A 27,431-nucleotide genomic window follows, 5' to 3' on the forward strand; every position below is an offset into this window, starting at 1 on the left:
TCGATCGCTCCAATTTGCAGGAATTTATTATATTGATATTGGACTGATTAACATTTTGTGCCAGACTGGTTCGATATGTGCTTGTAACAGCTTTTAATGATTAATTGACTTTTATGATTCCATCTCAGGGCTGTCAGTGAGCTGTGAACTGTGGGCAGGCTCGCTCCTGGGTTGTCTCTCCAGTGGCACAGGGCAGTGATTGAATACCTAGGAAATTAGTGTCCTTGCTGTCTCATTTTATGAAAGATAAATGCTATGACATTTCATGCAGACCTTAATTTAGAACAGAACTAAGCAGATCATTTTGCAATTTAATCATAAACAGGTAAATATCAAAACTTCTTTAGCATTTTACAAGTTAAGCACCCAGAAAACAGAGGTAAAGTGGAGCAGGCAACCAGGGGAGACAGCAAGAGGTAAAATAACATAATATGGGCAGGAACTGCACAGCATTTTAATAATCATGTAATTTATTAGGGCCAACATCCGAGCCCATTTTTCAGTCCAGAATATACTGCTCTCATTCACTCGGTAGTGAGCCGAGGGTGTGCCACTTGGCACGGGCTGAAAAGTTAGCATTTACCTTCCTGGCCACAGGCAGCCCTGCAATATTGCCCGGTGAGTCAAGGAAAATACATTGATTTGCCACAAAAGTAAACAGCAGAATAAGGGACAGGCTCTAGTTTAATATGGGCCCCTGACATGTAATAAGGGGAATATCACATTCAGTATGGTTTACGTGTTACCTAAAACAACCATAAACATTATGAAAAGATGACAGGAGAAGATGAGATTTTATTGTGCTCGCTAACAACAGAGAGAGAAGAGTAGGAAGACTGGGGGCTGTCAACTGACACCTTCTCGCATTCATATTTAAAGCGTATTTTCTTCCTCTCATTTTAATTAAAAGACTTAAGTTAGGGGGAAACTGTCTAAACATCATGTCAAATTATTCATGTTTGTACATATAAGGAATAAAATGGAATGGTTCTCCTGCTCACGGTTCTTCTTTCTTCTTTACCATTCCATATTTTTCCATATCGCTGTGCAGCATAAGGATGCCTTCATTTGATCTGCAAGGGTCAGTTGTCAAACTGTCACCTAAACATGGGCAGTGTACATCGTTTATGGCCCTTGACTGAGATACACTCAAACCATAGCATTTTTATTTTATCCAGCCCTCCACTGGTGAAAAGAATTGGAGGTCACCCAGTCTCCCATCATAGAGTCTCTAGAAACTCTATCTTGCTGCTCTGCCCATTTTCAACAAAGGCCTAGGCCACCTCCCTCCCTCCCTCAGTGTGTAGACAAGCTACCTGACATCGTCTCCATTTCAATTTGGAACTATGGCATCTTGTGATTCTTGTGATCCTGGAGAGGAGGATTTAAGAGGACTCCCTGCTGTGTGCTTCTCCACTTAGACACACACGCACAAGGGCAGTCTTCGAATGTGTGTATTTCACCTGCGTGGTCGGGAGTGCCCTCACCTCAAGTCTGTCTTTTGCCACGGGCCTTGCTGGGCATCCATTGCTGTTGACCAAGCATGACATCGCGGTCCCCTCCCTGTTCAGCGCCCAAAGTGTAGATACGACGAGAACCTGGAAAACCTCAAAGTGCCTCTCTCCTGTGTGGAAATTGAGAAAGCACAAACATAATTGCTTTTGTTGGATCACAGTCCTGAACAGCAAAAGACATTTTAAACATCTGCCCTTCCTTTGATTGGTTCTACATCCTCTCTCTTTTTGGCTACTGTTCATTATTCTGCATTATATTCATTACCGAGAAATCTTCTCCAAGCCAATATTTGCATTTGGATTCATTTGGAAAGAGGACTTGGATTCAGGGTATTAATCTGATCCGGCCCCACACAAACCCATAATAGACTATGACACATCACATATAGATAAATTCTATAGAGAGAGCTGTGTTTCAGGCTTAAGGATCTGATCCTGTCTATTGTGCCAGAAATGCCATATCCTCAGGCACAGAGGGGAAAAATGGGTCTCTTTCTAGTTTCTCTCCTTCACCGGAAAGGGGAAAGGAAAGAATCAGGGCTGTCCCGAAGCTCTGCTCTGGGCTCACACTGTGCTCATGCTGCCGCCCCGGAGTTCCTCTGTGGGTGTGGAAACACACACACCCAGGCACACCAGGCACTCACAACCCACGCTGCCCATCCGTCGCTTATGTGTTGGTTCTGTGAATTTTCCTGTGTCAGGGAGGAATCATCCTTTTGAGTGCCTCAGTGGCACTTCATGCTCACCATGCTCCTTGGATTAGAATTCAGATTTCTTCCTTTGGTCATATCTTATTGGTTTCATCTCACTGGCATTCACTCTAGAGGGAGAATTTTCAGGAGTCAGTGAATACTGTCTGGCCTCCTTCCTTCCAATCACTCATCGAATAACTTTCTGTATCTATTTTGTCTTCTGGTTCTGCTGTCAGATACCTGTCATACTATTAGCAGGGATTCCATGAAAAATTAAACAGGAAAACAAAATGTTGATTCCCCAAAGTGGACTACTGGAACGCATTCTTTCCTTATCCTGTGGTAACAGCCTTCAAAATGCTTACCTTTTAGTGAGCATTTTAACTCAGGCAGAAAAAGGTACAAAAAGAATGGGAAGTGATCTTACTCTGAATCTGGCATCTAAGGAAAATATTCAAAAATTCAAGCAGAAAAATTCAAAGTGTCTTACTTTTTAAAAACACTTTTTATCTGTACATTTTGTTAGTAAGGCTTACCAAAGGACCACTATGGTATGCTTTACTTCATAATCATAAAATATGACTGTCTTTAATTAACTCTTTATATGTAATAGAACCTCAGTACCAAATATTTTACATTTTTGACACTAGAATTTCTATTCTACATGGGAATTTTACTTAACAATTATTGCCATTAAACTTGACAGCATAATTGATCACACTGGCTTGAAGACTTATTTTATTTTATTCTAGAATCATATTTTTGTGCCTCTAATCTAAATAATAACATCCCCAGGAAAAGGTATGTTCATTTAAGCGTCTTAGTTCAGGCTGCTATGACAAAGCATTATAGACTGGGTGATGTACAAACAGCAGAAATGTATTTCTCACAGTTCTGGAAGCCAGAGGTCTGAAATCAGAGGACCAGCATGGCTGGGACCTGGTGAGGTGCTCCTTCTGGGCTACAGACTGCCTACCTCTCCATGTGTCCTCAGTGGGTGGAGAGAGATGGAGCTGGCTCTCCACCCTCTTCTTAAGCGGGCACTAATCCCATTCACAACATTCTTGAAGCCTCCACCCTTGTGACTATCATCTCCCAAAAGCCCCACTTCCAAATTTCATTACACTGGGGATTTGATTTCAACATAGGAATTCTGGGGGGACAAGAACATTCAGTCCCTTATATCACTTAGGAAAACAATTTTTTCTCGGATATTTCAGTAGCCACATGAGTTGTGGTTTTGAACCCAGCCAAGCTTATCTCTTAATCTATCTTCATAAGGCCCTAGAAAGAAAGCCTGTATTGGCTTCCATGTGTTGGTCTTTGAAGGGTTACTGAAATGTCGTATCCACCCAGCATTTCCAAATATCTAAACCTTGGTTGAAATGCGTATAAACATCTGGTTTGAGGTGCTGTCTCACTTTTTATCTAAACACTTCAGCAGTGCGCAGACAAAAAGACTGACTTCTGAGTCATCACTGACTGATTCTCCGTTCCTTTCCAGCATTGATGAATGCTTTGCCTGAGAGCAGGGGTATCTGTGTTCCCCGCATGGGGCTGGGGTTCATCCTGGGCCTTGGAGTGGGAGTTTGCGCCACTCACCACTAAGTGGGCTTGTGAGCTGGCTGGCAGTGCTCCTGGGGATTGGCTGGGTGGGCTGTAGGAAGAGGAGGCTTTGTGCCCTTCCCTCTTCTCCCTATTCCAGGTGGGAAGGTAAAAGTGGATGAGCAAAGGGATGCTCTGTTTTCCTTTCTCCCAGGTGTGGCTCTACCAAAATGAACAATTCCTAAACACCTGCCAGGGTTGGGGAGCAGAGACCCGGGTCCCCAGTTCTGGATGGAAGGGCTCCGGGCAGCTTCTGTAGGAATAAAGACTCAGTACAACTGAGGGTCTGGTTCTTCATTCTGACTCTTACTAGCTGTGTGATCTTCGGCAGCTTACTTTATGCTGCTGGCTTCTCCTTCTTTAGCCCTAAAGTCAGGTCCTTTCAACTCTAAAATGCAACACCAACCTTGGCATCTCACTCCTGATCTGAGGTTAACTCCCCTTCCCAATTCCTCTACTCCTGGACTATCAGGTATTCCTGACACAGGTGTGCTGGGATTTTAATGGTAAGCTTGTAAGGAGAGAGGAGGAAACTGGACTATTTAGGGCAGGGATTCAAAGGTGCAATGCAAATTTAGGACTGCCCCTGAAAAAGGGCATCCAACAGCCAGAGTCTCTTGATTTGAAGCTCCGAGGACCAATCTGTGTTGCACCCATGTCAAGGGGCCTGACCTGGTGAGCCAAGCAGGCATCCAGATCCCACAGATGAAGGGAACACCGCTGTGGGATATGAGACCATCGTGATCCCACATCGGTCCATCTTCACTCAAACAGGCTTCTCCAGGAGATGCTGGGTGCAGGTGTCAGCACTCAGGCTTCACCCAGTTTCGATGAGGGAATGAGGAGAAAGGGACTGGGAAGTGGAGTGTCATGAGGAAACTGAGCAGAGGGGACGGTCTGGCTGCAAGCCAGGCTCTCAGCCACATGATTCAGCCACACAACCTCAGCCTTTCCTAAAGATGCCTCGTGTGCTACTCGTGGATGGGGTTGTGAGGGGATTTTAGAAACCTACTTAAAATAGAGTTATTACAAAAGTATGGGGGAACAATGCAGGTGTTAGAACTGGGCTGAACTTTGAAAGATGCCGTGTTATCTCATGGAAACTCCCTCACAAGCTTCTAGGGTTTCAGGAATTTTTGGCTTAGGATCCTGCAGGGCTCTTTAGTTCATCTGGAATTAGATCCCAGTCTGGCCTCAAGTCCACGTCCTTTGGATTGCACCAGGTGGCCTGGGGGTGCAGGTGGCTGGGGCCCTCATTCCCCCAAGACACAGGGATGAGAGCAGAAGGTCCATGCAGGGACCGCCACCCAGCCAGGTTTGGGTCTAACAGGTATGGGGATGAGAGGGCCAAGCAACACACAACTAGAGACTCTGGAGTCCTTCCGGCTTCCTTGGAGCTGGGAGGAAGCTTCCAGCACCACACCCTTTTACTCAATCCTGCCTTATTCTTGGATCCTAAACCCTGGTCTCCACATTTGAGTTCCTGCTCCCCGCCGCTCAGGCTTCCCAGTGCTGACTGCCCAGCTAACCAGCCCTTGTGTGCTGAAACAGAGTCCCTGGTCATCTGCCCCAGCTGCCCACCTGCAGGGCAGTGCTGGCCCTTCTTGGAGATGACTCTAGAAGCTTCCTGGAGAGAACTCATTCTCCCTAGGGCTAGCTGGCCTTCAGCCCATGGCCTTCCAAGTCAGATGCTTCTTTGCTCGATTATGCCCATTTCTGACCCAGCAAACAAATCCTAAGTAGTTACACAAATGCTCCAAACTCCCAGATGAACAAACTTTCTCTTCAATATTTTATCCAATAGACCCAACGATTACCTCTGAGGTTAAATAGAAAAACTGCGGCGTAGGAAGTGGAAAGTAACATAAGTAGCAGCAGGAATAGGGTGCAGAATTATTTCTCATTTGCGTTTGTTTGTCTCTTGTGGCTCTTCTGTTTTTCACTGTGTTTGGATCTCTGGGAATACATTTTTCAAATTGCATGTTAATTACTGCATTTGTGGCTTCCGTAGTATCAGACACTTTCAGGAAATATTACAGTTATAATTTCTAGATTAATAAAACTGGAGACAAAGTTGACCCAGTAGACATAATTTACTGTACTTTTCAGAAAGCTTCTGATAAGGTCCTTCCTAAAAGGCTATTAAGGAAAATAAACAGCCATAAGGTAGAAAGCAAAGTCCTGTAAATTACAGCATCCAAAGGAACTGAACCAGGTGAAGAGAGTCGCAGAGCTTGCTTGTATTTTGTTGTTTACCTAAAATATGTAGGCAACTGGTAGTGAAGATTTTTTAAAAATACCCCTCGAGTTTCCATCATGTTTGATTGGCTTTGAAATTGTCAGGCCCCTGTAGAGAAATAAACACAGCAAAGGCTTTGAGGACTGCTCAGTACAAAAAGGTGCAGCTGTCTGTGAAGTATGGACGACGCTTGAGGGATAGGGCCAGTGAAAACACACACACACACGCACACACACACACACACACACCCCTGCGCACACACATGGTGAAGATGCCCCAGTCTGGGCTTGGAGGTCTGATTTATTTGGATTTTTTGTAAAGCTCTAGATAAAATCCCTCAGGAAAACAGTACAGTGAAGGAAAAGATGAGCACATGCATAGAAAAAAAAAGGGAACACCAGGCCCAGAAAATAGACAAGGCGGCCCTAGGGGAGACCTGGGAGCTCCCTGCTTGTTCATACCCCTGTGGGTGCAGGGAGCAGGGCTGAGTCTGAGTCTCCAGAACAACACGGGAGAAAGACCAGCTCCCCTTAGCATGTCTATATTGTAGGGTCGTTCATAATGATCTCTATGCAGGTTTTTTGGACAGTCTGCTTTTCACTGAAATAGCGGTGATCTTGGTAAGGGAACTCTTACTGTCTATCTGTTTCTTTTGAATTCTGTCCTGAAAGGCACAGTCTGGCTACCGGTTGACTCCATGGGTCAGGAGGTGACCACACAGCTCAGGTGGACTAATCCCCTTTCCTCACCCCGTGGTGGATGCAGACCCAGCACTCGTGAAGGCTTCAGGGGAGGAAGAGGGAGCATGAGCTGAACTGTTAGGTGCAGACCTATCACCCATGGGGCTGTGACCAGGAACCCTCCGGAACTCACCATCTTGTTTTTTTTCACCTATAAATGGAAGTTCTTGTCAACGTATATCTCACACGAATCATAGGACAAAGCTTAACTAATGCTTTCATATAACGATGTGGAAGCAGTTTTTAAAGGCAGACCATTAGATTAAAGTGGTATGTCAGTGTGCTCAATGCAGAAAAAGGCTATTCTATATAAAATTCTTTTTTTTTTTTTTTTTTAGACGGAGTCTTGCTCTGCCGCCCAGGCTGGAGTACAGTGGCCGGACCTCAGCTCACTGCAAGCTCCGCCTCCCGGGTTCACGCCATTCTCCTGCCTCAGCCTCCCGAGTAGCTGGGACTACAGGCGCCCGCCACCTCGCCCAGCTAGTTTTTTGTATTTTTAGTAGAGATGGGGTTTCACCATGTTAGCCAGGATGGTCTCGATCTCCTGACCTCGTGATCCGCCCATCTCGGCCTCCCAAAGTGCTGGGATTACAGGCTTGAGCCACCGCGCCCGGCTAAAATTCTTAATTTAATAGTGATAATGCCTAACATTTGCTGTGCAACAGGTACAGCTTGTGTGCGGTGCATATTTGATCCTGTTTAATCCTCACAGAGACTTTCACAAAACCCCACTGGACACACAAGGACACTAAGGCACAGAGAGGCTGAGGAATGGGCCAAGCCCATGAAGCTGACTAGCAGAACCAGGATCTTAACCGCAACAGTCAAATTCTGAGGCCCATCGGCTCACCCTCCATCCTGCCATATTTATGTAATTTCATACAATATGGTGTGTACGTAGCTATGCCATAGGAGCGAACACGATTGAAGCACCTACTTGCACTTAGTACAAACCCCTTGGCGTGCACTGCATCTTTTTTTTTTTTTTTTGTTTTTGAGATGGAGTTTCACTCTTGTTACCTAGGCTGGAGTGCAGTGGTGCGATCTCGGCTCACTGCAACTTCCACCTCCCAGGTTCAAGCAATTCTCCTGCCTCAGCCTCCTGAGTAGCTGGGATTATAGGCACCCGCCACCACACCCAGCTCATTTTTTGTATTTTTAGTAGAAGCAGGGTTTCGCCATGTTGGGCAGGCTGGTCTCCAACTCCTGACCTCAGGTGATCCGCCCGCCTCAGCCTCCCAAAGCGCTGGGATTACAGGCGTGAGCCACTGAGCCCAGCTGCATCTTTTAATCATCATCCAACTCAGTAAAGTCAGTGCAATCACCATCCTCACTGAAAACAATGCAGCATCTGTATAGATAGTTCTGGTCCAAGTCATTTCTTTTCCTTAGGTAGGTCAACCATTGCCCTCTGCAGATACCCCGAGACTGCTTCCTTTCCCTTGTGGGGCCACAGAACCCAGTGGTGGATTTTGCCTTCTCTGCAGTCCAAAGAGCTGATCCAAGTAGCTCATTGCTCAGGACACTGGCCCAGGCTTTTTCAAGGTGACATCCAGACCCAGGTTGAGCACAAGAGGAAGCTGGCCCAATGACAAGGGACCCGTCACACTGGGGACCGCCCTCACCATTGGAGAGTTTCTTTTCTTTTCTTTTTTTTTTTTTTGAGACGGAGTCTCGCTGTGTCTCCCAGGCTGGAGTGCAGTGGCGCGATCTGGGCTCACTGCAAGCTCCGCCTCCCGAGTTCACGCCATTCTCCTGCCTCAGCCTCTGAGTAGCTGGGACTACAGGCGCCCGCCACCTCGCCTGGCTAGTTTTTTGTATTTTTAGTAGAGACGGGGTTTCACCGTGTTAGCCAGGATGGTCTCGATCTCCTGACCTCGTGATCCACCCGCCTCGGCCTCCCAAAGTACTGGGATTACAGGCTTGAGCCACCGCGCCCGGCCCACCATTGGAGAGTTTCTAACCCATCTTTGTCAACCTGTGTTTGTTTTGTTTTCAGAAGAGTGTTAGCTGGGGCCCTGAGCACACCATTGAGTGACTGAGTGACTCGGAGGGTTCTGAAATTCTAACCTTATGCTCATGCACATGAAAATGGTATATATATATATATATATACATACACACACACACACACACATATATATATGTTGCTAATCGTCCATAAAACTTAATTTTGCAGAGCTGCCCTCTCCTTACACATTTGGGGTTTTCTGTGAATAAGCCTGCTGGTCGAATCTAGTGAAATAACACGAATGCCCTTGGCCAACCCCTGAGTCGAATTGTACAGGCCTTGGTACAGGTAAGCCTCTCAAAGAGAGCTGTCCTCTTCAGTCTTCTTACTCACCTTCCATCCTCTCAATCTAAAGCATGAATCGGCCTGCCCCAGTGGCTCACATCTGTAATCCCAGCACTTTGAGAGAATGAGGCCAGAAGAGCATTGAAGCCTAGGAGTTTCAAACCAGGCAGTTCAAAGGGGAACAAATTGAGACTCTCTCTCTCTGTCTCTCTGTCTATCTCTCTCTCTGTCTCTCTGTCTCTCTGCCTCTCTGTCTCTCTCTCTCTCTATATATATATGTATATACATGTATATATAAAATCAGCCAGGCATGGTGGCACACACTTGTAGTCCCAGCGACTTGGGAGGCTGAGGCAGGAGGATTGCTTGAGTCCGGGAGGTTGAGGCTGCAGTAAGCTGTGATCACACCACTGCACTCCAGCCTGGGTGACAGAGTGAGACTCTGTCTCAAAATAAATAAATAAATAAAGATGAATATCTCACATGGTCACATGTTCATGACTGAGATTGTTAAATACTAAAATGACTCAGTTGCTTGAAAGCCGCAGCTTCTCACTGATTCTGCCACTAATGAAGTGAATAAGCCTGAGGGCGTCATCCCGGGGCAATGCAGTTGGCTGTCCTTGTCCCACATGGAGGCCAATAGGTGTTCCCATGCTCTTGCTCTCTCTGTGATGGGCCATCTTCACCGCAGGACAAAATCATGGAGTTAGAAAGTATGACTCACTCTCTCCCATCCTGTCACTTGATAGGTGAAGGGTGCCTGGCCAGCAGTGTGCAGAAGGTTCAGGGCATGCTGCTCAGGTCTCCAGGTCTCCCCCTCAGGCACTGTGTCCAGCTCACATCATCAGGGGATTTGATCAGAGCCCAGGTGTGCGCTTGTGTCGCCTGATGGAAAAATTTTGCTACAAATTATCTCCCTGTTTATACCTCAAGAATGTTGCTTCTTCAGTGAGCTATAAGCATAATGCGCTTTAGGCTGTGTCTGAATAATGTATTTCTCCAACCAAGAAGCAAAAACTCAGATGGTTTGTGCCATATTTTTGTATATTTAGAAACAGCTGGGTGATTGACTGGATTTTTAATTTTTCACAGGAATGTTTGATGTCGGGGAGACTGCGCCTTTAAAATCCTCTGAGGAAAGAAGATTTCTATAAAAGTTTTCTCCTATAAATATTTTATGTTTCATTGAATTACTATGAACAGAAATTTGGTGATGGAAGATATGTGCCTTCTCTGCCCCCACACCAACCAAAGGCCCATTTCCAAACTCATGGCCGCGCTCTGCCACCTGGGAACCTGCCCACCTAATCCCCTCTTCAGGATTCAGTTGCCTTCAAACCCTTCTATCACATTTTAGAATTACTCTTCTGATTGATTTGTGCTATCTGGCTGCTGTAGTTTTGAATAAACAAGCCTGAATATTTGGTCAAAATATTTAAGTCACCTGGGTTGCAAAAAGTACAGCAAGACTGATTTCCTGACTTGCACATAATAGACACCCAACTTATATTCATTAGGTATATATTCTATCAATATTAAATATTTATTAATTTTAATATACTAAAATATTAACATATAATTACTGTATGTTATCTAGTAATAAAATATTGATATAAATGAATGTATAATTAAGAATATAAAATATATTAAATTGAATGATATCCCTCAAGGCTAATATATACGGGTAAATAAAATGATCTGATTCAAAGAGCTACAAGACCCTGGATGGAAAGAGGAGCTAATATTTACTGAATATGAAGTAGGTGCTAGGCGTGGTGAGAGTTGCTTCCTAAATGATCTCTTTTAATCTTCACAGAAACTCAGCAGGTAAGAGCCTACTTTCTCCAGCTTACAGATAGGAAGCCTCAAGGTTCAGATAAGTGAGGGAACTCGCTCAGGGCTGCACAGCTAGTAGCCGGAGCAGCTTGAAAGTTATAATCTAGACCAGTCTGGTTCCATAGGCCGTGGCTTCACCCCGTTTTGCTCCCTCGAACCTGCTCCCTTATAGGGTTCCCGTAGTCATCCCGACTCTGCCTGGAAAATTCTACCACTGGGCGCACTTGCCAAGATTAGAAAGCAGAATTGCAAAGGTCCATGATTAACATGCACCCATGTGGCCCGCGGTGGAACAGGTGGGGTGGGAATCTTTCTGCCTCTTTCACCCGAGTAAGGAGGAACATATCAGATGGGCTGACTATGCCCCTGCATGCCTGCTAAGGCCCAGCAGGTTTGACATGATAGGACCCTCACCTCCCACCATAATTGAAAAGCACTGACGCAGGGGCCAGGAGACCCAGGATAGCCAGAAAGAAGAAGGAGTGAACAACGCAGGTGTTTTTCACCAAACACTTACGTACTTGGAAACATTCTGGGGGTGGCACTTTTTCTTGTGCACAGGAATGCTTGATGCCACTTCCCCTCTCTTATCAGACACAGGCTGCTCCTCGCACAGGGAGTTGGGCTAATGAGGTCGCTCTCCTCTGAGATGTTATTGTGGCCATGGAGATGAAAGAGAATAAAAGAAGGACAAACCTTGTGTTGCAGAAAAAGTCAGGTTCTTGTCACACGACTGAGAAAAATCAGGCTCACGGACACATAGAAGGGTGAGGAGAAGAATTTATTGGGCAAGAAGGAAAAAGGAAAAGCAATGCAGCAAAGTGAGATGGAGCACTGCTAACAGCCTTTGCACCTCACGGACTGAATCCCAGGTCCCCACCCAGGGACAGGAGAGACCAGGCTCCTCCCCACTGCAAGTGGTGCAAACTTCCCGTGGCTCCACCCTGTCCTCCCAGTGCACAGGCTGGTCAGAGATTCTGCGGAGAGCCCTTTTCACTTGGCTCTCTCACTTGGGACCTGAGAGTTCCGTGAGCGTCAGCCACAGTAAGATACCGAGGGTTAAACCTTGAGGTCGCGAGCTGCAGGTTGAGGAAGGAAAGGCATCCAGGCAGGCCATCCAGGTTCAATTTGTTCCTTGCCCTTTGGGTTCTGATAAGCCAGTGAGTAAAAACAAAAACTTACAAGAAATGATTATTTTAAAACAGATTTGCTATATATCAGAAACAGCTGTTAATTAGGCATGTTGAACTTCTTCCTCATGCCAGACTTTATAATGTTTATGAAAGTTGTAAACTCACTCAAGTTAACAAGCGTTTGCCTGGCACTTGCTATGTGCCTTCTTGAACGATGCCAGGTAGGAACATGAAGAACTGTTACCTGACAATTTAACTACGATAGTGCCCCTTCCACTGTGGGTCTCAGGGTTGGACACTCTGTGTCATCTTAAAGAGGTGGCCCTTATCAGAGGGGAAGAGTAGGCTTTGGAGGTGCTGGCCCCATTGACCAGCTCCGGGACCTTGGCTGAGTTACTCAGTTCCTCTGACCTTCGGTTTTCCTATTTGTAAGGTATATAAATACTACTGAGACAGCCAGGTGGGAGGGGCTCCCTGGCAGAACCTGCAACCGACGGGCACACTGGGAGGAATGCGCACTGGGGTGGAGCATGGGGAAGTTCCCTATTTGCAGCTGGGAGGAGCCTGGCCCGTCCTCTTCCTGGGTGGAACCTGGGATTCAATCTGCGGGGCGGGAAGCCGCACTAGCAGGACCTTGGCTTTGCAGGGAGTCCCGGTGTCCCTTTTTTCTTTTCTGCTCTGTAAATTCCATTATTCTCACCCTTCAAAGTGTCTGTGAGCCTAATATTTCATGGCCATGTGACAAGGACCCGGCTCTTCGCTGAACTAAGGAAAAAGTCCTGCAATACTATCTCTTTTTTGCGAGTACATTTGAAGTTTAAATCGCATCATGGAAAACATTCAGTAGCGCAGCCTCTGGCTCCTAGTAGGCTCTCACTGTTATTGCAGCTAAGGAGGTGGGCCTTCTACATGGAGTTCCACTCGTGCGTGGCAGAGCAAGGCTCAACACATTTGTGAGAAGCTAGGTTCAGCTTATTTTAAAAAGCATCATCAAGATGTGATGAAAGGTTACAAGTAGGACAGCTGAAAACAAACATTTTAGGTCTTTGCAGTATGGATGCAAAAAGGGTTTCCCCTCTTTTCAGTGGTATGATTTGGGAAGCACTGACTAAAGTGTTTGGATCGGTGAGAGGGAGGGTGGTGGTGAAGGAGAAAAGAGGGAGGCCTCTTAGCCAAGATTTGCAGGTGTTAAATACAAACCCCAAATTGGTTACTGTGACTCTCCTGAGAGTGGGGAAGGAAGTGAGTGGGTGGATGGGTGGGGTAGGAGTGGCAAAATCAGGCCCGAAACCAAGGACTCCATATGATGCATCTTAACAGATACTCCCTCAAATTTCCTTCCTTCTCCTGGGGGTGGGATTTACATAAGCATTTTCTTGGGTCCAGATAACAAAACCATGCCTTGAAAGACATTTCACTTTTTCTGCCCATAATCAAGGCTGGTACCTTCCAAGATTCAGAGATCCTTGATCAACAACAACAGAAAATGTCCTCACCGTGTTCTGAAAGCCTTCCAAAGCACGGCAGAATGAAGAACGAGGAGATGGCAGACCCTACCACCAGCCTGGGGTCCCAGCTGCCCTTCTATCCAGAAATGTTCTCATCTCACCACTCAGAGCTTCACATGCACCCTGTTCAAAACCCACACCAGCTTCTCGATTTCTTGCACAACAGAAACTACTCTGTCAGACCTTAGTAATAAATGCTAACCCTTTAAAGGGTATCTAATGTTTGCCCCCCAAGAACCTGTAAAAATATGTCCATTTCACACACACAGAGCAAGGCTGCCTTCAGAAAGAGCGAGGTGTGTGTTTTTCAGATGAAAGATGTCTTTTTTAAGCGCAGCATTGTTACTGCAGGTGCATTATATCTGAAATGGATGCACTCTTGAAAGATAATGAATGATAGCACTTCCTTATTGTTGGTACCCACCCATCACTCTTCTTAAAAGCACGTGCTGTATAGCATTTGCAGTGTTCCTACAAAAGAAAAATTTGAGATGATTTAAATACCTAACTGCTCCTAATTGTTATTCAGAATAAAAGGTTGCACTTCTTAAGTGTTCCCCGCTTTTAACACTGTTTTTAGTACCTCCATTTAAAGCCTGAAAATAAAATGCTTTTGCATGTGAATGGGTTGCTGTAAGTTCACGGACCATGGAGGCATCCGTCCTTGCGGCTGGGCGTGGGCTCCAAAGCTCTTGCACAGCTTACGCTACTCTCTTTGGAGTGCACCTGGGACTAGGCAAGGCCTTACGAGCTGGCATGCTTCGCGGCTCTCTAGAGGTCACAAATGAATGAGATTTTCTGCCCAAACTTTAGAAATTTAAAGTTTCTTTTTTTTTTTTTGGCAGGTAGAACCATTCCATCCAAGTGTCCCCCGCTCTGGGCTGGGGACAGTGAGCAATTCCACACCTAAAATCACCCCACACTGGTAGACGCCAGGGTAAGTTTAAAGTCCTCTTGGAAGAAAGTTTCCAGAGATCGTGCATTATTCCATGATTCTTCCTTTAAGCCTTATCTACGCAACGCAAGACATGCCTTGATCAAATGATGGAGATGCATTCTAAGAAATGTGTCGTCATGTCAGAGGCATGTAAACCAGAGCAACTCCATCTTGAGTAGGGGCTAGGTAAAATGAGGCTGAAACCTACTGGGCTGCATTCCCAGGCAGTTATGGTGTTCTAAGTCACAGGATGAGATAGGAGGTTGGCACAAGATACAGGTCATAAAGACCTTGCTGATAAAACAGGTTGCAGTAAAGAAGCTGGCCAAAACCCGCCAAAATCAAGATGGCGATGAGAGTGACCTCTGGTCATCCTCGCTGCTACACTCCCACCAGTGCCATGACAGTTTACAAAGGCCATGGCAATGTCAGGAAGTTACCCCATATGGTCTAAAAAGGGAAGGCATGAATAATTCACACCTTGTTTAGCATATCATCAAGAAATAACCATAAAAATGGGCAGCCAGCAGCCCTTGGGGCTGCTCTGTTTGTGATGTAGCCATTTTTTGTTGTTGTTGTTCCTTTGCTTTTGTTTTTTAAATTTTTTTTTTTATTTTTGGGGATGGAGTTTCACTCTTGTCACCCAGTCTGGAGTGCAATGGCGTGATCTTGGCTCACTGCAACCTCCACCTCCCGGGTTCAAGTGATTCTCCTGCCTCAGCCTCCCCAATAGCTGGGATTACAGGCATGCACCACCATGCCCAGCTAATTTTGTATTTTTTAGTAGAATGGGGTTTCACCATGTTGGCCAGGCTGATCTCGAACTCCTGACCTCAGGTAATCTACCTACCTCAACCTCCCAAAGTGCTGGGATTATGGGTGTGAGCCACTGCGCCCAGCCTGTTCTTTTACTTTCTTCATAAACTTGCTTTCACTTTACAAACTTGCCCTGAATTCTTTCTTGTGCGAGACTGAAGAACTCTCTCTTGGGGTCTGGATCGGGACCCCTTTCCTGTAACCGTTATGTGATTTTCTTGTTGTGCAAACATCACAGAGTGGACTTACACAAACCTAGATGGTATAGCCTGTTACACGCCTAGGCGCTATGGAATGGCCTATTGCTCCCAGGCTGCAGACCTGTACAACATGTCACTGTAGTGAATACTGTAGGCAACAGTAACCAAAGGGTTTAACTACACATATCCAAACACAGAAAAAGTACCATAAAAATATACTATAATCTTGTACAACCAATATTGTATATGTGGCCTGACGTTGACCAAAATATTGTTACACAGCACATGACTGTTCTTGGACATTGCACAAGAAAGCATTCAGGGTGAGTCCTTAGAGTAAAGTGAAAGCAAGTTTATTAAGAAAGTAAAGGAACAGGCCAGGCACAGCGGCTTACGCCTGTAATTCCAGCACTTTGGGAGGCCGAGGCAGGTGGATCACCTGAGGTCAGAAGTTCGAGACCAGCTTGGCCAACGTGGCGAAACCCCGTCTCAACTAAAAATACAAAAGTTAGCCAGGCATGGTGGCAGGCACCTGTAATCCCAGCTACTCCGGGGGCGGAGGCAGGAGAATCACTTGAACCCGAGAGGCAGAGGTTGCAGTGAGCTGAGATTGCACCGTTGCACTCCAGCCTGGGGGGCAAAAGTGAAACATTGTCTCAAAAAAAAAAAAAACAAAAAAAAAAAAAACAAGAAAGAAAGAAAGAAAAGAATGGCTACTTCATAGGCAGAGCAGCTGAGGGCTGCTGGTTACCCGTTTTTTGGTTATTTATTGGTTATATGCTAAACAAGGGGTGGATCATTCATGAGTTTTCTGGGAGAGGGGTGAGCAATTTCCAGAACTGAGGGTTCCTTTCCTTTTTACACCATATAGGGTAACTTCCTTGGGTTGCCATGGCATTTGTAAACTGTCATGGTGCTGGTGGGAGTGTCTTTTAGAGTGTGAATGCATTATAATTAGCATATAGCGGGCAGTGAGGAGGACCAGAGGTCACTTTCATCGCCATCTTGGTTTTGGCAGGTTTTGGCTGGCTTCTTTACTGCATCGTTTTATCAGCAAGGTCTTTGTAGATTGTACCTGGTGCTGATCTCCTATCTCTTCCTGTGACCTAGAAAGTCTAACCTCCTGGGAATGTAGCAACGTAGGTGTCAACCTTACTTTATCCAGCCTCTATTCAAGATGGAGTCACTCTGGTTCAAACGCCTCTAACAACTGTTTATACCATTAGTAGCAGGTAGGAAAGTCGGCAGACTTTCTTCAGTCATATAAACTGTGGTGTTCACCAAAAAAATGCTTGGATTGATTGCACAGCTGAGAGTATTCTACTGTTTAGATCGCTGGACAGACATTTTTTCAGTAACACAGAGTTTAACCTAAAATCCTTATGCTTAATGTTTAAGTCAATTTCCCCCTTCCTACCCTGGTTATGGATGGACGATCACATTTTTTTTTTTTTTTGTCACAGACTGGGATGTGCACCCTACATTTTGTGTAAAAATGCTGCCCTCTTGCCCCTTGCCCGTCCCACCAGACAGGTCTCAGTGCACACTAAGTGTGTGAGGAGCCATATCAGACGCCTTGAGTGGCTCTGTTTTCAATGACCCCACACCTCCACATTCCCAATGAAATAACCTCTCCTTCTCCCCTTATCTGTCCCTCAGAACACCTAGGTTTTCCAAAACAGAAGTCCCTCTCCAATAAGAGGATCACTAAGACGTCCAACCTTCAAGCCCAACTCATCTCACAAAGGGGCTTGGTGCTTCTGCCACAATACGAGACTACATGACTGACTGCTGTGGGCCCTTCTGAGTCAGAGAAGAGTCCTTGTAAGTTTACAACACCACACCTTTGGTGGGTTTTTACAGGGCTAGAGGGTTTGCCTAATTCAACTGAGACGTGGGTGCCCTGCAATTATCCCCGTTAGCTGCAGTGCCAGATGTACGGAAGTGGAGCGGTGCATTCTGGCTTCCTCAGAAAACCAGCTTCCAGATTTCTTCTTCAGTTGGCTTGAGGCTCACAGAGAAGCTTTTCTTAAGTTGATGTACAGCCATTAGTTGGATGCCTGGGGAGATCACAGTGGTCCCCTGTGGTGTCGACGTGAGCCCAGCCTTCTTAGAGAGTCAGTGCAGGGCTGAGGGAAGGGCTCCTCTGCCAGCAGCTCCAGTTCCACGAGTTCTCATCCTACACTCGATCAGACATCCGCTGCTGCTGGGTGCATCTAACCTCTGGTATTACCCTGTGTTTGTTCAGAAAGACTTCTTTTGATACCACCCCCAGACAAATGTGTTTTGAATTTCACCACTACTCCGAAGTAATTCTGAATTCTAGTCACATTCTATCCGGTAGAGTCACACTCTTCCCTGTCCCCCCTTCCATGGTCCACTCTACAGATCACGCCAGATTGGTGTCATCTGTAACTTAATGAGCATGGTCTCTATGCTTATCAGTCCCCACAGGTAAGACCAATTCTACCTCATCTGCAGCAATTTGAAAGGGACCCCTGGAAACTCATCTGGGGAAGCAAGAGTTGCAGAAACATTCTTTTTTCCATCTTCCTCCCATTTCCTGCCCTTTCCCAGTTCTGTCCATAAGTTACTGGCAAGCTCAGCCATTCTGAGAAGGGATCTCCCTAGGAACCAGGCTACTCACTATCCCAAGCACATGCTGACTTCCTACCAGTGAAGGAGCCTTTTGCAAACATCCCCCGACTCCTACCCTCTATAGCCTCCCAGCATTCAGAACCTTAATGATATTTATTCTGGATGTTTGCAACTTTAGAACACAACACACTGATTTTCTGACATTAAACACACCAACGGCTATGAGAGAGTTCTAGAAATATGTTCCCCCCTCTGTACTGGGAGTAGGGAATTGCGTTTGTCAGAGTCTCCCAGGTGCTAAAAGAAGAGAAATGGGCTGAGAATGGTGAGCTGGACAGAGTCCAAAGCTGCTGTGTAATCTCTCTGACTCTTCCTTGGCCAGCTCCTCCATGTATGATAGCACACTGTGCACAGAGCTCCCACAGAGGAAAGAGCTGCTGGTTTCAGCCCTGTCTAATGAGAGACCAACGTGTGTGCATGGCCAATTCGAAGAAGAAGGGAAAAAAACAAAAACAAAAGCAAAACACAACCAAAACTGTAGCTGTGCGGCTTCTATTGCCCAAAGCAAATCCAGGCTCTTAAGCTGTTTCATGAAGCCCCAGGGCCAAGGCTGCGATGTGCCTGGGGGAGAGGTGCAGCTCACACATGGTGTCGTGCTGCTGTGTTACCCACCAGGACAATCCTGCCCTGCTAATGGCCCTGGGCACTTGTAGTGGGCTTCTCCCTGAACACAGATCAGAAATGTAGACTCCTTTTCTGCAGTACTTCTCCTTAATCCCGGCAACTCTCCATAGCGAAGACTAGTTTTCCACAAGGAAACCAAGCTGGTCATCTCCTCTCTCTGCCAGGAGAGTTTGCCTTACAAACTGCTGTGGGAATGACTTTTCCCCCCTAGGACCTATCTAGTTGCAGAATTACATTTAGATGGTTATTATTTTCTCATATTCAATATTCCTCTTACTACCACCTGTCATTTTCACCTATTATTCTGGTATTCAATTCTAATCCTAATACTCTTTGCAAAGCTTCCACTTTGTTCTTTGATATTTCTTGGTTCTTTCTGGAGGAAGAAAGTAAAATTAAAATTTAAAGAGGAAAGAAAATAATCATGTGGGAAGGTGTACGTAACTCTCGAAACACTTAGAGTGTGAATTTGTTTCTGAATTCAGATTTCAAGTGTTTTAGTCACACAGTGTCAGATACGAAGATGATAGAATTCATGGATTACTCTGACCATCAATGTTTGAGATCTTAAAAGTCAGGACAGCTTTTAATTCCAATATTCACTCTATGGAGAACCTAGGTGAGGCTGAAGGAAGAAAAGCACAGTTAAAAATATTCAGGGCACGGTGTCTCACACTTGTAATCCCAGCATTTTCGGAGACTGAGGCGGTGGATCACCTGAGGTCAGGTGTTCGAGACCAGCCTGACTAACAAGGTGAAACCCCGTCTTTACTAAAAATACAAAAATTTGCTGGGCATGGTGGTAGGTGCCTATAGTCCCAGCTACTTGGGAGGCTGAGACAGGAGAAATTGCCTGAATCCCGGAGGCGAATGTTGCAGTGAGCCGAGATCACGCCACTGCACTCCAGCCTGGGCAACTGAGTGAGACTCCATCTCAAAAAAAAAAAAAAAAAAAAAATCAGGTTTTCTTCCCAACCAGAAATATTTTCCAATCAGAAAGCTGATTTTGTCAGGCCAATACCTGAAATTTTAAACTCAGATAAGACTTGAAAAACATACAAACAACCTTTCACTTTGTAACACTCTGTATGTATTTTTAGAAACCTATTCCTTAACAGATTTTATCTGCTGTAATAATCTTTTAGTAAGTCAATAACTCTCCCAACTCTACCAACTAGGCAATAGGCAAAATAACAACTTGCTTCATTATTTTCTTTAAAATCCAAGTTTTACTCATCTTTCTCCATTTTCAAAGAGAGAAGAAAAGAAGAGCAACCAAGAGAGGCGGTGGAGTGGAAACACTGATAATTATCTAGTGACAGATATCGGGGTAGAAGAGTGGGATCACCAATGTCTGAGGCCAAGGGACAGTTCTCACTGGCTATGTGTTCATGCAGCACCACCTCAAGCTGCAGAGAAGCACATGGGTTCCCGTGAGCCACGTGGAACCCTCCATCGGAACCCTCCTAACAAATCACCATCGTTTAAAACTTTAATCAAGATTATTTTCCTGAATTTAGGTAAATCTATTAGTTTTTATAGATACACCAATGTCTATGTCTAATGAAAATCAAGACAATCCATTGAAAAGCCGATTTGAAAGAACACCTACGTGTGTGTATGTGTGTAGAGAGAGAGGGAGAGAAATGGAGACAGAGAGACAGCAACAGAGAGAAAGAGAGAGGACAGAAAGAGAGAGAATGCTTTGAACCTCTGTGTAACCATTGCATATTAAAAAGATTAGGATGAGTGTGGGGGCTCATGCCTGTAATCCCAACACTTTGGGAGGTTGAGGCAAGAGGACTGCTTGATGCCAGGAGTTCAAGAACAGCCCAGGCAACTTAGTGATACTTAGTGATACCCATCTCTACAAAAAAAAAAAAATTTTTTTTTAAGTTAGGTGAGTGTGGTGGCATACACCTGAAGTCTCAGTCACTGAAGGGGTGGAGGTAGGAGGATTGCTTGAGCACAGGAGTTCAAAGCTGCCAAGAGCCATGATTACACCACTCCCTCCAGCCTGGGCAACAGAGAGAGACCTTATCTAGGAGGAAGGAAGGAAGGAAGGAAGGAAGGAAGGAAGGAAGGAAGGAAGGAAGGAAAGAAGGAAAGAAGGAAAGAAGGAAGGAAGGAAGGAGAAAGAAAAGAAAGAAAGGAAGAAAGAAAGGAAGGAAGGAAGAAAGAAAGAAAGAATGAAAGAAAGAAAGAAAGAAAGAAAGAGAGAGAGAGGAAGGAAGGAAGGAAGGAGAAAGAAAAAGAAAGAAAGAGAGAAAGAGAAAGAAAGAGAGAGAGAAAGAGAAAGAAAGCGGGAAGGAAGGAAAGGAAGAAAGAAAGAGAAAGAAAAGAATATATATGAGTAAAAGAAGTTTATATGTGAAATAAATGGTATGTTATTCATCCCTCTAAGGGTCTAAAGTCTTTAAGAAATAATATGTTCACCTGATGAATGTAATAAGTTATTTTTGATACACTGCCTTTGTCTTACGGACTCTTTAGAGCATTTAGGTGATGAATCTAATTCCACAAGTTCTGCCTAGGGGTACACGGCAGCCTTGAATGGGTTTATCTAGTGGAATAGCCCACCATTCCTAACCCATCCCTGCCCAGGGTAAAGAAAACCTGTCCCAAACTCTTGGCCCACAGAAGATGTGACACAGTGCTCTCAGGCATTGCTGAGAGAACACCGGGACAGCACAGAACCCCCAGAGGACTGGGCCGACAAAACACAACCTGACCTTTAGGACAGAAGAGGAAAATGGAGTGAAGGGGTCTTTCTCTCTTCTGTGTGCTGGCACCTATCCATTGGCACGGAAAGGCAAACAAGTCAGAATGGACTTGAGAAAGTAAGAGTGGACTGAGGTGGACACTTACAGGGAGGCAGTCACCAGCAACACTTACAGATGCGGCCAAGGATCTCCACGGCAGCATGGTTGGGCACAGGGCAGGTCTGGGATCAGGCAGGATTTGTGAGCATGTTGGGGAGCCCTAGGCTGCTCCCCGAGAAGAACAGGTCTCACTGTCTCCACTCCAGCTGGCCCCAGCTGAGCTCATCGTTGTACAGACTGCACTCTGTCCAAGCACAGAACCTGGAAGTGGAGCCAAGGGAGGGTTTTCTCCTCCTCTCACGTTGGAGAGGGCATTGTTGTAGACTACGTGAATGAAGGAGAATCTGGCACGAGGAATCTTTCTACCCTCCTGGCTGTGGAGTGAACAGGTGGCCCCAAATCTGTCTATGTGGTGGGGGGCGGAGGCGGGTAGGGAGAGGATGAATCTGAAAATATAATGTCCTGAAACTTAAATCTGAACCACATAAAGGAGGAAGAATAAGCTTTAAGGTAGCACTCCCAAAAATTTCGACCGAAATATCAGAAGAAATTGCTTACGCTTGGATAAGAAGGAGGAGGTATTGGCCCAAAGCCACCCTCTCTAGTCACAAAATGCATGTGAAGTCTTAGCTTTTGTTTTTAAATCATATGGTGATTTTGTATTCTCTTGTATAGTAGATCTGTGATTGTTTTAATATAAACGTATAGTATGAGGTTCTCAGTTAAGTTACTTAGCTTGTTCCCCAAAGAACCACGTGGTAAAGAGATGCTCCGGGAAGACACCCCATACTTGTTCTGTGACTTGGTTTCTGCAACCTGGATACATCCCCTGCACCTCTTGGTAGGTATGAATTTCACAAGCACAGCTAGGGAACAGGAGATCTGCTCCTGAAACAGAGAGAGGCCACAGTGGCAGAAGGAGGTCACACAGCAAGGAAGGAGGGGAAATCAAAGCAGCCAGTGCCCTGCCCCTCAGGGCACCCCACTTCAGGGCCACCCCGTTGTGCTCACCAGAGGACTCAACCACCAGCCATCTTTACACGCCCCAGCCCAAATGTGGAAACAACTTACTTCTGATTGTTTCTCTTAACCTAGCTGAGACAGGTAATTTTTTTTTCAAAGAAATTGAGAAGGCCGGGCGCGGTGGCTCAAGCCTGTAATCCCAGCACTTTGGGAGGCCGAGACGGGCGGATCACGAGGTCAGGAGATCGAGACCATCCTGGCTAACACGGTGAAACCCCGTCTCTACTAAAAAAAATACAAAAAACTAGCCGGGCGAGGTGGCGGGCGCCTGTAGTCCCAGCTACTCGGGAGGCTGAGGCAGGAGAATGGCGTAAACCTGGGAGGCGGAGCTTGCAGTGAGCTGAGATCCGGCCACTGCACTCCAGCCTGGGCGACACAGCGAGACTCCGTCTCAAAAAAAAAAAAAAAAAAAAAAAAAAAAGAAATTGAGAAAAAAATAAGGAGAAATAGGAAAACAAGTACAAGGAAAATAAAAAACCAGCTTTCTTCCTTCTCCATGTACCCTCCCCTGTGACAGGCACACGTTACCTCAGATGACTGGAAGGCTGTGCAGCTGTTTTACCCAGCACCAGCTCACATGCCCGAGCCAGGGCTAGTCTCCCAAACATCCCGAGAAGGAACTGTGGTCAGAGCCCAATCGCAGCTTAAGACATAGGCTCCTTTCTCAATTTCTTCTCCCTCTGTCCCTCTCTCTCCATCTATATGTGTGTGGTGTGTGTACTGCATATGTTGTGTGCCATGTGTGTATTGTGTGAGTAGGTACTGAAGATTATGTGTGTTTTGAGTGTGTGGTGTGCTCTGTGTGGTGTGTGTGTGTGTAGTGTATGCTGGATCTGCTGTGTGTTGTATGTGGGTTGTACGTATATGTTGTGTGTGCTGTCTATGTTTCGTGTTGTGTATGTTGTGTGTTGTGTGTGCCATGTCGTGTGAGTGTGTTATGTGTTGTATTTGTGTGTTGCATTTGTGTGCTGTGTGCATGTTGTAAGTGTGTTGTGTGCTGTGTGTGTGTTGCATTTGTGTGCTGGGTTGTATGCTGTGTATTGTGTGAGACACACATACACAAATCTGGACATAATGCAGTGAATCCTAGGACCAAACAGAGCTCTAACCTATCTTTGCCACCCACCCAGAATGCCCCCCTCAGTAATTTCACAGGGGAAGTTCATTCTTCACCAGGAGGTGGCAAGGATGGGGTGACTGGCAGGTTAAATAATCCCAACACTTAGGGAAGATGCCAACTTCTATATACAGGATTTGCCTCAGCCTTGTAGGCTACCAAGTGTTAAATAACACTAAATTCATACAATAAATATAACAGTCACACAGTAATTCTAACTAGAATAGTAAGAGTGCAGTCTTTTCACAAAAGCATAATGTGGAATAAAAGCACCAAGTTTCCATTGAGGATATGCAGAAGGTTGCAAGTAGTTCAATTTAATTATTTCATTACAGCCTATGCTGTAGTATGTGCAGGTAGACAATATTTATATAACAATATCAATGATATATCTTAGGCTTTCCCTATAGCATAGTAGAGAAATTGGCAGGGAGGGAAAAAGGATCCACTCCACTGGAAATAATTCATTCTTATTTCCAGACCAAACTCTACAATTGAATTCAGCCTCTAAAATTTGGGTAAATTGCATGATTTTGTTTCCACTCTGACCTTTGGAATCTGGCTGATTAAGGCTGGGTCTGCTAGCACAGCTGGTCTCTCCTTCCACCAAGCTGACCTGCTAGAAACCAGCCAATTCAATCCCACAACCAGCTACTAATCAGCCAGCTTCTGGTTAATCTGTACTGCTTACAAATTCCCAGATTACTTAACTGCCAGCATCCGGGGGGGTGAAGGAACCTGTCCTTATTCCCATGAGGACAGGAAGGACAGTCTCCTGCAGGAAGAAGGGTCATTGTACAATTTAGAAAAGAATCGGTGGCTGGGCATGGTGGTTCACGCTTGTAATCCCAACACTTTGGGAGGCCGAGGTGGACGGATCACAAGGTCAGGAGACTGAGACCATCCCAACCAACAACCAACATGGTGAAACCCCGTCTCTACCAAAACTACAAAAATTAGTTGGGCGTGGTTGTGGGCGCCTGTAATCCCAGCTACTCAGGAGCCTGAGGCAGGAGAATGGTGTGAACCCAGGAGGCGGAGCTTGCAGTGAGCTGAGATTGCACCACTGCACTCCAGCCTGGCGACAGAGCGAGACTCCGTCTCAAAACAAAAAAAAAAAAAAAAAAGAAAAGAATCAGGGATGGCAATTGAGCCCAGAGACTGGCCTCCGAGCCAGGCCACACACACTGCGCACATCACTCTCTTGGTTTTGTCTCAGCTAGGTCCCACTCTATCTGCACTGTGACTAGAATGGAGCTGTATAAATATGGGTGGCATTAGTGCACACTCCACCGTCGGTGGAGATCCTCCACTGATATGAAAACAAGACACCAAAATGAACTGCAAAGTCCTGCCTGTGGTCTCTGGGTTTATGGGAAGGGCATTTTGCAGGGTAACTGTGTGTTAAGGATACACTCCCCTGGCAGGGTCAGTTGGAGGGAGAGCTAATCGCTCAGTAAACAGAGAGAAGAGAGATGCTTATACTTAATAAGCCATTGCAAATGGAAAAAGCAAGTTCCTACCCACCGTGATTCTCTCTAGAAACAAATGGCTTGGATCCAAGCACTACAAAGCCCTTTCAGAAAGCTGAGAGGGTCTCCGGGTCCCAGTGCCCCCAAACATAACCCTTTTGTGTGGTTCTCTTTCTTGTGGAAGTAGCTTTAACAAGGGAAGAGGCAATGACTGTGTATGTATGTGTATGCCACAGTCACGATTTTTCCTTTTGTCTTAAGTTATGGCCCTCCTGATGTGCAGTTCACCCTTCTCCCTTGGAGGCAGATGCAACAATTACAGGGGAGGGCCAGACTGAAGTGCTGGGTGCTGCTTCTGCAACACCTTGTCCAAAGGTGTTCCCAATCCCCTTCCTTCAAGCCCCCTGAACCCCGAAGAGTGAAAGCAGCACAGAGCTCTAGCGGTTCAGCAAGTGGCAAAGCTGGCCTGGTGGCAGAAGGGAGGTCGAGGTCTCTGCCAAGGCTTGCTGCTCTGGTTTCTCTCATCTCTGGCCTGTGCCAACCATCCTGTCAGATGAAAGAAACAGTGTGGTTCCATGCGCCAAGTCAAAGCTCAGGCTGGGAGCCGCAGCCACGACCCCGTCTCCACAGTCGTTTACATTTATTATTTTGTGCCCGCTCTGGATACTTTCACTTAAAATGTGGGAAATAAAAACACAAACCTGTCTCCCAAGGCTATAAAAAGCAATGACTAATATAAAAAAGGGGAAAAAGGATCATAGAGCATTTTGTAGATACACTACCCATAAATCCTAAGTAAGCCTGGTGTGGGGTATTGGCAAATACAGCCATGTGAGGAGGTAGAGGGGCACTTTGTCCCTGAGAGAGCTCCAAAACCAGGGAATTCCAGGCGTAGAATGACAACCTTCCTGCTTGCACAGTTGCTGTTACTCGGCCCTTTTCTAGGAAAAAGGACTTCAAAGATTTCCACCAATCACCCACATGGCCACTGTCTAAGGCACCATTTCAATTTGAATACAACAAGGAATCCAGGAAGAAGACAAGGAACAGTTTTTTTCTCTCTTCTCCACTTAAGAGAGGGTGAGTCTCTGGTCACTTTCTAGAAATAAAGGAAGGAAGAGCACTCACTAATAATATAGCCCTTTGAACTTCCAGCTTCTGATTAGAACCAGGGGCTTAGACATAATCCTCCAATAGTGTTTGTTCTGTGTACCCCTCCATCTTTGTCATTTCTCTTCTTCCTGTTTCTAAAGCTAGATTCAAAAGTTGAAAGTGGCTGGGTACGGTGGCTTATGCCTGTAATCCCAGCACTTTGGAGACTGAGGTGTGCAGATCACCTGAGGTCAGGAGTTCCAGACCAGCCTGGCCAACATGGTGAAACCCCATCTCTACTAAAAATACAAAAAATTAGCCGGGCGTGGTGGTGTGCACCTGTAGTTCCTGCTACTTGGGAGGCTGAGGCAGGAGAATCGCTTGAACCCAGGAGACAGAGGTTGCAATGAGCCGAGATTGCACCACTGCACTCCAGCCTGGATGACAGAGCAAGACTCCGTCTCAAAAAAACACAAAACAAACCAAAAACACAACACAACAAAACAAAAGTTAAGATTTATAATAAGTATTGGGATGTATCCATTCTGCTAAAACTTGTAGCTAATTTGCCAAGTCTTATTTCATTGTATTTGTACACTTGCTCTTATAAAAAAATGTTTCAAAACCATAATGAGATATCACTTTACACCAAATGGAATGGCTGTTACTAAAGAAACAAAAAATAACAAATATTGGTGTGTTGGTGAGAATGTGGAGAAATTACAACTCCCGTGCATAGCTGATGATAATGAAAAATGGTGCTGCTTCTGGGGGAAACTAAGGAAGTTCCTCAAAAAACAAAAAAGAAAATTACCTTATGATTCAGCAATTCTACTCCTGGGTATATGCTGAAAAGAATGGAAAGCAAGAACTCCAAGAGACATTTGCACTCCCTCATTCACAGCAGCATCATTCACAATGGCCAAAAGGTGGGAACTAACCCAAGTGTCCGTGGACAGATGAATGGGTAAACCAAACGTAGTAAATACACACAATGAGGTCTTATTCAGCCTTAAAAGGGAAGGAAATTCTGCTACATGCTACAATATGGATGAACCTGGAAGATGTTAAGTGAAATAAGCCAGTCACAAAAGGATGAGTATT

The 27,431-nt window shown here is 45.5% G+C and overlaps 2 long non-coding RNA genes across 3 annotated transcripts in view; both read left to right on the top strand.

Moving 5' to 3' along the window:
• LOC103877189 overlaps positions 1 to 10,259 on the top strand; it is a 148,574-nt gene extending 138,315 nt beyond the window's left edge. For both annotated transcript variants that reach the window (XR_004178359.1, XR_636783.4), the window contains exons 3-4: positions 8,970 to 9,089; positions 10,182 to 10,259. This is a non-coding gene — a long non-coding RNA (uncharacterized LOC103877189). The remainder of the gene's footprint in view (positions 1 to 8,969; positions 9,090 to 10,181) is intronic.
• A 4,139-nt stretch (positions 10,260 to 14,398) lies between these two features.
• Positions 14,399 to 20,626, top strand: LOC116270326. Its single transcript, XR_004178360.1, has 3 exons — positions 14,399 to 14,503; positions 17,179 to 17,343; positions 20,057 to 20,626. It is a non-coding gene; the product is annotated as an uncharacterized LOC116270326 (long non-coding RNA).
• The last annotated feature ends 6,805 nt before the right edge of the window (positions 20,627 to 27,431 follow it).

This window comes from Papio anubis, chromosome 14, assembly GCF_008728515.1.
Source record: "Papio anubis isolate 15944 chromosome 14, Panubis1.0, whole genome shotgun sequence".
Lineage (NCBI taxonomy): Eukaryota > Metazoa > Chordata > Mammalia > Primates > Cercopithecidae > Papio > Papio anubis.